We start from the raw sequence: 13,213 nt of genomic DNA, 5'->3' as shown, positions 1-13,213 counted from the left end.
AATTCTGATAACCAAGCAATGTGTTATTTCGAAAATATCTGCTGAACTGCAAAATCAATTGATTGCTCCCATAATGCACGGACTCGGCTATTCTATGATATTGCAGTGTTTTTTTTTTCACATACTGTAGAGCTGAGTTAACGCATGCTTTAATCCCACTGAGTTAGATTTTTTTTTTGAAGAGCCCACGTGAGGAAAATAACGCCAAATATTTCCCTTTGAGTAGCTGGATTGATGGAGGAAAAAATGAGAAAGAACATGCATTCCTCCATAGTGCCTGTCAACTTTGTGATTTAGCCCAACTACCACGTCCGAAACAGCACAGTCATCCCAGATAGAAGTAGGCGGACCAGACAGCAGCTGCAGACGAGGAATTGAAAGAATCAATTCATTTATAACTACCTAATAATTATTTAATGGTACACTATGTTCAAATATGGACATAAACTTGTCGGGAAATTGGAAGGATGCTGTCTGTTCCAGGACACGCCCTGTCGCTGGAAAGTGCTCTATCCATCGTGCAGTCTAGTCTAGTCTACCAAATCGCGGGCTGCATGCTTCCCTGCGTTTAATCCCAACAAATGACAGGTAAAAACTTAAAGAACAGATAATATCCGCCTGTCAACTGGTCTTCCCCCCACCCCCCTCCTCTACAGCTGCACCGGGGCATCTCCTCCTGGTTGTCTCGGCAAAGAAAAAGAGGCTACCTACCGGGCATGTCTGCTAAAGGTGAGTATCTTTTGCCGCAGAAGCCTTCATGACAATACAATACAATACAGTATACACACACAGGGGGAAAAGTCTTTTAAATGGTGGGGTGGTGGTCTTGGTTCAAGGATGGATGCAATGGAGAGTCCATTTGCGTCTTCTTTCGTGAGGATCAGGCTGTGGTAATGACTGTTATTCTAAGTGGGTTACACCGGTATCGCTGAAACTACAGATTCCACTGCTGCAGCCCTTTCTACACAGCCTACAACTTATTCTGTAGATATAAAACACTCTGTTGCAATCTATAAATAGATCACACTTTGTTTTAATTTGTAAACCCCAGCTGTGATATTGAATGTTGTCTGATTGAGGTTTCCTTCGATATTGTTAGTAAGGGATGGGGCACTTCATTAGTTTAAGGTTTTATTAGTTTAACACACCCTCATTGTTGCATAAATGAAGCAATTGATGGAAGACTTGTAGCATATGGTGTTCATTCTTAATAGGTTGTATCACAGTGGGGTTTTGGAATTTAGTGTAACAGTAGCCTATACCTATAAAGCTGAGGTGGCAATAAGTAATATATTTTCAGGGAAATGGAAAATAAATCCCGACATTGGGTGCAGATGCTGTTTTCATTTCTTGTGCATAAATCCTTTAATACCTGCAGGCGGAGGGTTTGTCCCCATCAGGTGGGCTGTGGTGGATTTGTGGCAGGTGACTGTGTTCTGTAGAGATAAAGAGCCTCCAGCTGTTCCTGCTGTAGGTTGTGATTACACAGCTGGATATATGTTGCAATATTAACCTGACCTCAAGGTTATTGTATCAAATCTGCGGTTGGATCCATCATGATAGGTCTTCTGTTATTGTGTAAAGCCTTCATAGTGAACAGAATGTCACTCCCTTTCCCACTCTCTATTATGTTGAGCCAGCATTAACAACATGGCTTTGCACTCACCCATCACTGATGTGGCCTCCCTGTCCTGCATTGCTGCGGGACGAGATCGATGGCAGCTCAGAGCCCACCTGTTTGATGGACCCCCCGTGATAGTTAGATCTGATTAGCCGCTGCAAATCATTATCCATGAAAAGTAATTACAGCTGTGGCAGTTACCTCTGTGGTGGTTACAACAATGGGAGGTTTCTATTTGTATTTTCAAAGATAAATCAGGCCCATTGATTTACACAGTCCTTGTAATAACATGTCAAATCAAAGAGATATTTGTCCTGGGCAAGGCCGAGTCAATACATTCTCAATTCTCAATACACACACTATTTTGAGCGTCTAGTGATTATGGCGTCCTGTCACATGTACTGGGGAAGTTGACTTACACCATGTTTTCCAATATTTCAACAAACAACAGTGTTTTTGTGCAGAAATTATTCAGACAATTTCTTTGGATTTTATTATATTATTTTCTTTCAAAATGTAGTTTTATTTGTAGACAATCTGTATTCATGTTTTGAGCAGTCATAATATTTATTAAATATTTTTTATCTACAGAAAATGTAAACCATCCTTAAATCCTTTAAAGGGGCCCTATTATGCTAATGTTCAGGTTTCATATTAGTATATTGTGCCTTTACTGTGACATGTTTACATGCTTCAATGTTCAAAAAGTTATTTATTTTCCTCATACTGCCTGTGCTGCAGCACTTATTTTCACCCTCTGTCTGAAACCAGAGCCCAGTCTGCTCTGATTGGCTAGCTGGCTGGCTCTGTTGTGATTGGTCAACAGCTTAGAGGTGTCCCGTCCCTTAGCCTATATTGTATAATGTGTTGGAGCGCAAGCCAATACAAGTGCAATTGTGACATGGGATGTCATTATTGTACAGAAGTAAACAAAGGAGTCAAATCAATGCATTTCAGGCAGGGGGGGAGTGTTTGGAATATGAACTCGATTGGAGGGAACTTTGTAATTTTAGCCTTTGCAGACCATTTACATGCCCCAAAACCTATATAATACCATACAGGGAATGGGGAAACCCAAATATCATAGGGCTTCTTTTTTTTTCCAATTCCAACTTTCCAACTTTTATGATTCACTGCTTTTCTTTGTCATATGTGATAGTAAATGTAATATCTTTGGTTGCAGTACCAAAACAAGCAAATTGAAAGAATCACACTGGGCTTGGACAAATGTATGATGATCTGACATTCATACAGGAAACGATTTAGAACCAAGAAATGAATCTGAATATTAATCAAAAAACGAAAGTGAACGTTAGCTGTTGCCCTAATTTTACAATTTTCCTGATTGATGTTCTGTAAATCCATATACAGATGCTTGGCCCACATTTTATATTTCTAGATATTTTAGCCGCCATTAATCTATAGCGAAGATCTTAAACACGTTAGAAGCCTAATGAAAAATGTTCCTTCCAACAGAAACAGGAAGTGTCTCAAAAAAAGTCTCAAATGACTCCCAGTATGCCTTTATGATTACCAGCCCCTCCCCCAGCTGCCTAGCAAGCCTCTCTTATCAGCACATGGCCATCAGCTTTTACCTTGATGCTCGTCCATTAGTCCCCCCACCTTATACATAATACACCCTTGCGGCCATACTGCTCTATCTGGACCTTTTACGCAGCGTCCACACGGCAGCGTGCGTTGAAGCTTCAACTTTTGAAGCGAGCAACAGAACCACAATGCAGTTCGGCAAAGCGGGACCACACCATTCAAACTGAATAGGCAGAAGCGTTGAAGCTTCAACGCACGCCGCCATGTGGACGGGCCGTTACTCAGCGTCCACACGGCGGCGTGTGTTGAAGCTTGCCGGCGGGCGTGTCTGAAGCTCGACCAACAACCAATCACACGAATCTCTCGCCCCGGACACACAAGCATTGGCTAGAACTTGTACAAGCATATGATTTGATTGGCTGACGCTTCCGTCAAAGCTTCAAAAGTTGAACTTTGCTCAATTTTCGAAGCGAGCAATGTGAGCCAAGCGAAGCGACATTCCCACAATGCAGTTCGGCAAAGTGTGACGTCACCCCATTCAAAGTGAATGTGCAAAAGCATTGAAGCTTCAACGCACGCCACCATGTGGACGGGCCGTTACGGCCCCTACACACGGCGGCGTGTGTTGAAGCTTGCCGGCGGGCGTGTCTGAAGCTCAACGAACAACCAATCACATGAATCTCCCGCCCCGGACACACAAGCACGTAGTTTGATTGACTAGAGCTTTTATTGGCATATGATTTGATTGGCTGACGCTTCCGTCAAAGCTTCAAAAGTAGAACATTGCTCTACTTTTGAAGCGAAGCTTTGTTCCCACAATGCAGTTCGGCAAAGCGTGACGTCACCCCATTCAAAGTGAATGGGCAGAAGCGTTGAAGCTTCAACGCACGCCGCCGTGTGTAAGGGCCGTTAGCGTCATCATATTTCCTGTGCTGTTGTCTTTTGTCTATCTAAACATAGTTAAAAAAATTAATAAAACCTTTATTTTATTTTTTAATTAAACCCTTATGCTGGGGATGTTGACAGAGCACACAGTGTTTATTATTTTAACTAGGTAACAGTACATTCTCCCTATTGGTTTTCGGAAATCAGCTTAAAACCTACCGCAGCTATGTCATTTAGCATCATCCTGCCATTTATTTTTACAGTTTGCCGTTATGCTACCACTGTTTCTCTACTGTTGAGGTTAGCCAGTCATATGAGAGTGAATTTATTGTTCCTCTTGGTCCATTTAAGCCATTTATCCCTGCCTCACCGCAGAATTTTAAAACAACATGTTGGACTTCTCACAAATGTAGGCCAACGTTGTTCTTCCACTTCTCTACTACTAGCGAGCTGTTTTTATTGGCTTGGAAGTTATATTTGATGTATGATTTAATAGTCCCTTTTTAAAGGCATTGTAGCAAAGTGTGCTGAATTTAGGTATATGAGGATTTTCCTCTCTTCTTAATGAAATGTCAATTGAAGCTCAGAAAGATTAATAGATGAAATGTGGATGTTTAGTCCTGTGATCACTATCAAAATGCAGAAAAACAGTTATATTTTCTGAAGAAGAATGATAGTATACCTTATTAACTCTATATTATTTGTATATTGAAATCAGTGCCTCTTCCCTACGTACGTTCTATCATGAATGCAAGGCATAAATGTCAGCCGTAATACATTGGGGCTACTTTTTTATCCCCATCTTCAATGAAATATACTTTTTTTTGTTGCTCTTTCCAGTAGTCCGGATATCTTTAAGCGAATATCAGCAAATAACTTAATCCTTGGAACATCTTCAGTTGTATCCTGCTCTGACGTCCTGCCCACTTTCCTTGAGCAGGGTTAGCACATCCTGCACACCGGGCCTGTTACACTGCAGTGTAATCCTGATGATCAATGGTTGATGCATAAAGGAGACACAGCTCCTCTCTGCAGTAACTTAATCTGATGCCTCATCCCTTATCCGACCACTGGAGAGGGCTGCTCATGCTCCAACAGCACGACCCCCTGCGTCAGCACTTTTCTGTGTGTGTGTGTGTACTCTATGTGTGAACATGAGGGTTGGTCTGCGCGCGCATGCATGTGTCCTGGCAAAAGCCTGAATAATTGATGAGCAGAGGAAAGAGTGAAAGCACTGCCGGACGGGACGGTGTGTGTGGGAGTGTGTAGAGATGGGGGAAAGGGATACAGTGTGGCAGGAGCCTGGCTACGATGGGATCTGCAACTACGCCCAAAGAATCACCTCCTGCTTCGGACTGGATGGTAAGACAGGGGGAATAACAGAAGAACAGAAGGGGAGGGGGGTTTGTTCAACCTAATGTGAAGCAGGATGCAGAGGCTATGAAAAGGATGCGGGTGAATTTTATGTGCGATGCTGATTTTTCTGCAGGCAGGGAGAGCAGCATTGTTGTTTTTGTGTGTTGATCTGCGAGTTGTGTTAAAGCATCCAAAGAGTGGATGACGATTGGAGGGCAGTGCCTCACTGCAGCACAATAGCATGTCTTTAGCTACCCTGAGGTCCATGTGTGGTTGTAAAAGTGTACGTCTCATAGCTCAAAATCACACTCTTATCTTTTCTCTGGAGTGAAACACTGGCTTTCCTTAGTGGGAGAGTGATGGTGGACGTGTAAGCAGAACCTGAATTAAGTCTAATTAGATAAATACTGTATAATCATAACCTTTAAAGTGCAGGCCAAGACCGATATCTTGACACCATAAGGATATGTTTTGCTTTGTCATTGTCTGCTGGTCTTTTCATCATGCATTTGTATCTCAATGATTTATATCATTTCCTGGGAGAAGGATAGACGCCATTAGCAGTTTGATGAATATTAGATGTCATGGAAGGTTTTCCGGTCTTTGCATGGTTTAAAAAAACCATACTGTTGCCAGTTGGTTTAAATCATATCCGATCACTGGTGGGTGGAATCTTGTTTTTGTAGAGTTTGCTTAGATTCTCCCTCTGCATCATCTATCTTTTCACCTCGCACCGGGACATCTCTACGACTCAAGTTTTACCTCTACTGAACTCACATTTCCAAGAAAGGTGAATGCACTCAAGAAAGAGTGTTTGTAGCTGGGAAGTTAGTTATGTGGGTTTAACTTCAATAAAACAGTCTGGACATCTCTACAGAAATATATTCAGCCCCATCATGAGTTGGTCTAAAGATTATTAACTCACAAAATGCCTTCTTACTAAGTTATATCTTCTAAAATCCTATACCTGATGAATTGAGAGCTACTGACATTTACGCTTTAGCGCCGATGTAGCTGCAGTGTCTTTCATTGTGAAGGATCTTGCTGATGAATAACATTGCGTTTGTTCATTGTTGTCTGGTCCAATGACCTTGCTTGCTGTTAACCTTGTAGAGAACTGGCAGACACCCAAGGCAATATACCCGGAATATCTTAGATCGCTGTGATGCTGTACACTCGTGCATCCAATTGGTTAATGCAAAGGATATTCAAACAAAAAACTATTTAGTGTCATAGAATGGAAATGCATGTACATCTTGTTGACCAAATCACACGGATAAAAGTCATTAAAAAAGGTTTTGATAGAATTCCAGCTAGAAATGGTCAGGGTAGGGTTAAGTAAATATGATGAATAAAGTTGATCATGCGCATTTATGCTTTTAGATATATTAAGATACTCTGTTCTCAGAACACGGTACATTTATTAAAAAATATATACAGTCGGTGTATTTCATCTAATGAAATGTTTAGTTCATATTATTACTAAATTACTAACCTTAAGACCCATGCAAGTGCTTTGATTTTGTTTAATGATATAGGCTAATGATAATTTGCTCAGATTGCAGAAAAGGATTGCTATAGTGTTCGATGTTATAGGGACTGTAATAAATGGCAATAAAGATGCCATGTTTTAGGATTGTCTAAAAATATAATCTTTATTTGCTCATATTTTATGTATATGGTGGTATGTTCTTTTAATTATCCTCAAATACATTTTTTTTCAATTGCAATATTTAACACCTTGTTAGTGTATTGAAAAGCAAACCCTGTATGGTGATGCGTAGGCTTATTGCCAGATCCTTTCCATTACACAGCCCTTGTCATTGGCCAGATGTTAAAAAGGGAGAGTAGTAATTGGGATGCACTTCAATCACATAAAAAGAGAGTCTCCCACAAAACACAGGACGGATCTGATGTAGAGCCACCTAACCCCACCCAGAAGTTAATCATAGGCTCCACGTCAGCCCTAAGCTGCTTAAAGCACTATGCTGGTTGGGCTGAAGACACTCATAGTGTAAGCTTCTTTCCCCATTTCTCACTCCGCTCTACCTGCAGCAGATGTCACACATGTCGCCTGCTGTTTGGCTGCCCCACCTCAAGGTTGGACATCCACGCTTCACTTCTTACATCTGCAGAAGATCTCAAGTGACAGGTGGAGGGACTGTAACAGGAGGTGTTTTCCACTGGAGGCATCACTGGATTTTGCCATGATTTTATGTGAAGGTGCCCAAAAAGCTCTGGCTGTTTCCATTTGTGTGCATCTATGAAAACCCCATGCTCTTGATGTCCAAAGGCGACTAAGAGAAGGTTTGAGGACCGAACTTGGCTGACGTCTACCTGCAGTGCATCACCTTTCTCTGTAGGAAAACAGAAGGGGAACGGGACACCATGCCCACGCTGCCCAGTATGAACAGCCTAGGCAAACTGTGCAGCTCCAGCCGCAGCAAAGGCGTCGACCGCGTCCGTGTGAAGCGCAATAACTCAGTCAAGCGCATGTCTATCATCGAGGATGGGCACGTGGCGGAAGTTCTGTACCTCATTCCTAAACAGTACATGCAGCATCTGCCCAACATCGACCCCAATGAATATTACCTGAGTGAGAGGCTGAACGATGTGGCTACAGGTAGGACAGGAGAGAAGATTGGAGATGAATTCACCCATCTCCCATTGCACACATCCATCCTAGCTGGGGCTGACTAAAGACCCAATCTCCTTAATCAATGAGTAATACAATTTGAAGGGACATTTCATTTCATTATACTTTCCCTCTTCCTTTCTTCCCTTGTGTTTGTTAATACCAAGTTATTTTGGTCCTGTATTTCAGTGTGGCTCCTCTGTTTGTGAGTACAGGTGGCTTTAAGGGAATTAATGTTGCTGTTGCATGAGATTACTTAATTCATTGGATGACAGTGAGTGATGACTCCTCTTGAGGTCTCCATATCTGATCTGTGCGTGTGTGTGAGAGCTCCGATGCTCCCGAGTTACACAACCGTAACTCCCAGACACGTGAAGTGTTGCAAACGTTGAAACAGCCAGGAAATGAATAACTCCATAGTTATATAATGGAAACCAATATGCAAAGGCAGACCTGCTGCATGTTTGCCAAGCAACAGTACATGGGGAAGCAACATGGTGGCTTACATCAGGATTACAAAATGGGCAAGAGTACAAATCGAGACTTTCAGACCTTATGTATTCTCTGACTGCATGCCAGGCACAGAAATAAAAAAAAAATCATTGCTTGGAATTAAGTTGTTTTCAAATAGCACAGACCGCGGAAAACGCAGTTTGTTTTCGAGCAAAAGTTTGATTGACTGATAGCTCAGGTTCAAAGAAGCTTTGTTTCTGAACCGGGATCAAATATCACAGAGGTCATGGCTTATGTTAGCCATTTCCTTCCTTGAGTGACAGCTAAAAACTATCAAACAGTGACAATGACAGCTGCTCATGTTGCATGAGTCCTTTAGGGGCCAGGTCTGTGTCCTGTGTCTGCTACTTTATGGTTTTTGGACAGGAAAAAGTCTTCCAAGACTTTCTTAAGACACCATATCCATCTTTCAAACTTGCAAAGACATCTTTTATCTACCCTTAACCTTTCTTTAAACCTTTCTAGTGTTCAACTGTCAGCCAATAAAATTGAAACATTGCTGCATTATTTCAACGCTTTTGAATATGAGTGGCACTATTTCTACTCCAGAATGATGTCACCCAGAGGTCACCAAATGTTTGACGGTACCTCAAAGAAACACGAAAATAAATCAGCAACCCGAGCTTCCTGTGGATTGTAGTTTTAGATTTATGTGCGCAAGATGTAGCAATCCTTACAAATGGAAGAATGTGATTAATGTGTTGTTGAAAACATATTTCTGTGTGTATTCACGGCAAAACAGGATGTGTGAATAACACTTTGAAGAAGGTTGCACAGGAATGCTGTTTAAAAGGTTCTCGCTGTTTGTAAAAATAGAAACAAGCTGGTGAGGTGCTTATCATGACAGAGAGGCAGGTCTGTTGAGGAGTTGAGGAGTTCATCCTGGTTATTAGTGTTTTATAAGTGTTGCCATGGATTTGTAAACATTTGCAAATCATCCCGGTTTTTAGCTAAGAGTATTTACACATGTTGCCTTAGTCTGCGTGTGTGTGTAGTTCCTATAATCCTAATTCAAATCCCAGTGCAGTATATCCACACACACCACTTTTATTTACTGTAAATGTTACAGCTTTACAGGCAATAGTCCATAACTGTTAATCAAATGGCTTTTATTGGCGTCTCAAGCTACTGTAAATTACATCAGGGATGTATCTGTGTCGTGTCTACGGCCAGGTGATTAATGGTCACCAGACATGGATCATCCATTGGTGAGCCAAATACAGAAACCTTTCATCCATGGATAATAGGCTTTGTAACTCAGGAATTACTCTTGGCAGGCTTTAAGTAGCCTGAATGTCCAGCAGCCCCTACAGAGATTATTAAAAGAGTCAGAGTGATAATAGGTCCATTACTTTGTTATGAGAAGACACAATAAATGAACTATTTTTGTAGCACCAAGCAAATAGTAGCCACACTGTAAATCTCTAATCTTCAGGAGACCAGCCAACCTTTGAAAAACAGCTCTTTTAACAAAGAAACTCAATACATATTTCAGTCCCTTCGTAATAAAAAAAAGGGTGGAGTACTGGAAAAAATACCCGCTTACTATTTTTACAGTTTGACTCATTGGCATGTCTCCACTTCTTTGAGGAGAAAACGCCCCTGTGGAAAGTGATGCACGTTGGTAGGTATCCAGCAGGGGGCACAGTAGATCCTGCTGTGAATGAATGCATTATGAATGCATAATAGGATTGCCTGCATCAGCAATTACAGAGGTGGTGCTGATGAAAAACGGTTCCTCCTTCCCAGGCTCAAAGGCACCGTGAGGTGGCCCCATTATGTGACGGATGGATCAGGGATCCCATATTGCTGCTGGTGCAACATGCTTAAGATACTTCTAAAATCATGTTTTTTTAGGCTTATATATTGGAGTCCCCCGCTATCATGGTTGGATAATGAGACAATGTGCCCCTGGGCATAGACATGGAAGAGCCCCCCCACTTCCCCTACTTACACTGAAAAGACTAAGACGTTGACTTTTAATTAAGGGTATTTTTTTTTTTTTAAATGCACATAACTGTGAAAGCAATACAATTAATTTATATTTTTTTATTTAAACTTAATATTATTGCTTACGAATGACCTAATACAGTTATGTGAAATCTGTTGACATAATACATTTAGTTAAAGTTAACGTTTCAGTTTTCTCAGTGAAGGAGAACACAATCTTTATCTTTTTTGAACCTATTTTTTTGTGGTTGTTTTGCATTTCTTTGTAGTTGTTTTTAGTGTCTTTGTAGTTATTTGTGGTTGTTTTTCCGCTTTTTTAGTCAGTCTATTTGCAGCTGTTTTACATCTGTATGTGTTTCTTTATAGTTCTTCAATGTCTCTAGGTGTTGTCTTTACCTTTTTCCTAACTGTTTTGAGTCTTTTACGGTCCCATTATGTCTCTCTGTAGTTGTTTTGGTGTCTTTCTAGTCTTTTTGTACTTATTTTTGGTCATTTTGAGCCTTTTCCTGGTTTCTGTATGTATCTTAGTAGTGACATTTTGAAGGTGAAGTTATGTAATCCATCCTTGTATGCTATGTCTCTGCTGGATTGCATTTGCAGTGGATGTAAGTTGATCCCCAGGAGGCAAATAAGAATCTTTATAGGTGGGATAGGTAAGTTGGAGAAACCGGCTCGAGATACACTTTTTGTTATATTCCATGGAATGCTCTTAACATCCAGATAGCAATGAATATCTTAAGTGCTTTGACAAAGAATCCATAAAAAAACATCATCTGTGGAAGCATTGGTACTGTAAAAAGCACGACCAATCATTTTAGCCGGCCCGGCTAAAATAACTGGATGGCCTATCTGCCTGTCAGCTTTCCATCTGTGCACAGACTTATCTCGTGCCCTCATTGGTCATGTGCGCGTTTGTGTTTGTTGGAGGATGGGCTCTGTAAGGAAGTAGCAGATTTCTTCCGGCTGTGTATTTTCAAATTCTAGCGCACTCGAGCTGGTTTCTCCAAAATTACCTACCCCACCTTTAATCAACACGTCGAAATTTGCAGCATTGTAAGTCAGACTTAAATGAAATAGTATTAGTATATAATTCCAATGGGGAATAAACATATAAGGTTTAGCATATAAGTAGTTACAGGCTGTCGATTTGTTATAGTATACTAAACAGTGCCAAATAAAACAAAACTAAGCACACACACAAAGCTCATGTAAGTGGTCGTTTATGAGTTCTCTCTTCAAAGTAAAACATTTTAATCTTCTGTACAGTCATTGCCGTAGTAGTAGATGATATAAGAGATGGAACTTGCCCTCCTGTGCCCTCTCTAATTGGATTTCAGATGAGCCCCTTAAAGATATTAATACAAATCCAGAGATCACGGTCAGTTTGACCTCAAATGAACACCTTTGCCCTCTCATGCGGCCTTCACCCTACATGGCCTGCTGAGAGCATCAGTGGTCATGGCTTTACTTATCATTTTTAGGGTGCCATGAATTCACAGCATATGCACAGTCTGCAATGCACAGATTTACTCTTGCATTATAACTTACTGGATTTCTTTCCCCTTCTTTTTGAAATAAAAGTTTTTTGGCAACCAGTGCCTTTTAATGTAGAGAGAGAGTGGAAACAGGAAGACAGAGAGGATGACATGCGGCAAATGGTCCCGGATTGGATTAGAACCCTGTTCTCCACTCGGGGACCAAGCCCCTGTAGATGGGCTGCTATCTCTACCAATTGAGCCATATATTAGCTCAGGAGGTTCTGTTTTGGGGGGATTTAGGGTCACTGTTTTTGGTGACACAGAAGCAGCAGCAGCCACCTGGTTGCTGCAATGAGGAGGGGGCTGACACAACAGAGGGGCTGACGGAGAGAAAAAGAGAGAGAGCAGGATGGGAAAAGGGAGGAGGAGGAGGAGGAGGAGGAGGAGGAGGAGGAGGAGGAGTGGGCAGAGCGGGAGGAGGAGGGATGAGATGGGAGGAAACAGGCAGTCGGGAAGCAAACCCCACGCTGAAGCGGTGTTTTTGGGAGGAGAGCTTAGCAGCGTCTACATCTCTCTCCCTCTCTCCTTTTCTCTCTCTCTCTCTCTCTGATGTCTCAGCTCTGGTTTGTACTCTTCAGCCTTGACTAAAAAAAGGAAGTAGCAGTTCCTGTGTTTCTGATCGCTACCACAAAGCCTTTTCTGGTGCAGATTTACCTCAATTCCGATGGTCATGGTCAAAGAAAAAGGTATTCCAGCGGGTCATGGTCAGTGTGTGTGTCAGTAGTTGTTTTGTGAGTGTGTTTGTAGATGTGTCTGGCTGTTTGAATCAGATTTAGTTGGAGTGTAATCTCCCGCTCTGATTTGATAATTTTTTGATGTGTTATATGGACATGGTTTTCCTTATGTTGGTGTGTGTTGCTTGCGAGACTAATGACACTGTATAAATCTTTGATACATCTTCTCTTCAGTTATGGACTTGGAACGTGCCACGCCCTTCTCAGTACTCTCTAGTAGCTGATGCTCGTTTTGGAGTTTGCTTAATTTGGCACCGTCAGTCTTTATGTAAATGTGTGATGGAACAAAGCATCTGGCTAGTTGTTTAGGGGCATTCAAGGTGATAATGTTCAGATGAACTGTTCCAGGTTAAAAACAGACCATCTTATAATGCAGGCTGGATATAAAGGTAGCATGCAGAGAGAGAAGGGGGAGCATAGTGTGAGGATCCAC

Source organism: Notothenia rossii (assembly GCF_949606895.1).
Source record: "Notothenia rossii genome assembly, chromosome: 6".
Taxonomy (NCBI): Eukaryota; Metazoa; Chordata; class Actinopteri; order Perciformes; family Nototheniidae; genus Notothenia; species Notothenia rossii.
Note: the sequence above shows the minus strand (reverse complement) of the source record.